This window comes from Octodon degus, unplaced genomic scaffold, assembly GCF_000260255.1.
Source record: "Octodon degus isolate 3935 unplaced genomic scaffold, OctDeg1.0 scaffold00149, whole genome shotgun sequence".
Taxonomy (NCBI): domain Eukaryota; kingdom Metazoa; phylum Chordata; class Mammalia; order Rodentia; family Octodontidae; genus Octodon; species Octodon degus.
In genome coordinates this window covers 714,580-716,476 of record NW_004524725.1, presented here as the reverse complement: position 1 = coordinate 716,476, position 1,897 = coordinate 714,580, and positions in this window count along the sequence as shown.

Below are 1,897 nucleotides of genomic sequence, written 5' to 3'. Positions count from 1 at the left end.
TTTTGCAGAACCAGGGATTGAACTCAGGCCCTTGCACTTGCCGGGAAAGCACTTATTCTATTGAGCCATCTCCCCAGCCCCAGTCCACTTTTTTTATCTTGTCTCTTGAGTCTTCTTTTTCCTATGAGACTCAAGGTTGAGGCTGTTTACATCAGACCTACACACTTCCAGCTATTGGTTACCACACAGAATAGAGAAGCATTAGAGATAGGAAAGGGCTAATTCAACCGAGAGTGAAAATGTCAAGTCAGTAGGATTGGGTGATGGGTGGAATAAGAGAAATGGCTATTGTGGAGGATTTCCAGTTTAATCAGAACAATATTCCTTTTGCTAGTTGTATTAGATCAAGAGGTGATGAATTTCTCCCACATGGCAGGCACCGTTAGGCTCTTCCAGATACTTCTTCCTCTGCTCTTTTTTTTTTTTTTTTTTTTCAAAAATAGTCACTCCTTCTCCTCATGAGGTGGAGCTCTCCTTGCCTTAAAGAGACAATGTCCAGACAAAACACACCAAAATCCAGAAACTTAAAAACTGCAGCAGTATACAATAGATACTGTGAAATGGGAAGAAATTGTTTGAAAGGAAAAGAAACTAGGATGGGGGAAGGGGAAGGGAAGGAAGAGAAAAGAGGAGAAAAGTACAAATTATACTATTAGTGTCTCTTAGTTCATTGAAAAGGAAGGCTTGTGCTAATAGGGATTGGAGAATTTTTGTGTCTGTATATTATACTCTGAACAGCTACTTTGAAGATAACAATATCCAATGTAATAGCTTCTATTGTTCTCCTATTATTCTGTTATGCAATTCTGTTTTACCTTTTATCCAATTAAAAAACCCTGCAGCATTCCTTAACATAGTAGATATGAACACACACATTTAAATGATAAAAAGTCACAGAATGATACATTAAAAGGGTGCACTGTATCGTACATAATTTTTTTTTTTTTTTTTTTTTTTTGTGGAACTAGGGATTGAACTCAGGCCCTTGAGCTTGCCAGGGAAGTGCTTATTCTACTGAGCCTTCCCCCTCCCAACCATCCCCCCATAGTATGCAAATTATATCTTAACAAGTCCTTAAAAACTCTAGCTCAGGGCCTCCCATCACAGGGCTGCTGACGTCTTGGATGGTGGGTTCTCTGTGGCAGAGGCTGTGCTGCACCTTGGGCATTGCAGGGTGCTTGATGGCTACCAAATCATCCAAGTGTTGAGGAGCTATGAGAAGAGGCTGGACGGATGAGCCAGGAATAACTGAGGCGAAAAGGAGCTCAAGAAATGTTTTTTTGTGCAGTGTAGGATGAGGGGAGAGACAATTATAACTCCATTTATCTTTCTTTTTCTTTTTCATGGTCCTGGGGATTGAACTCAGTGCCCCATGCATGCTAGGTAAGTGCTTTACCACTGAGCCACACCCTTGTCCTCTATTTCTTTGAACTGTTTAAAATATTAAACACGCTGAGGCCAGGAGTTCAATCCCCAGGCCTGCTGTGCTGGCCCTGCCCCTGGGGTGCGTGAGATTGCGATTGACACTAGGTGTGGTGGCACTCATCTGTAATCCCAGCACTTGGGAGGCTGAAAACAGGAGGATCACTATAAGTCTGATCTATGCAGTGAGGCTCTATAGAACCTGTAGACCCTGCCCTAAAATACAAATAAAATAAAATAAAAATTAAACTAATTATATTTTTAAAAAACTGAATTCTTCAGAGGGATACATGGCTATCCCTAGGCCCAGCGCGCTGACTTTGTTTTATAGGTGCTGCTATGTGTGTGCTGCTATTTCCTGCTTTCTTAACTGTAGATATTATCTCTTGACTTCCTGTTGTGAAAGATAAGGATTTAGCTTGCCTGCGCTCCTCTTTCAGTAAATGGACATGATTACTTTTTTTTTTTTTTTTTT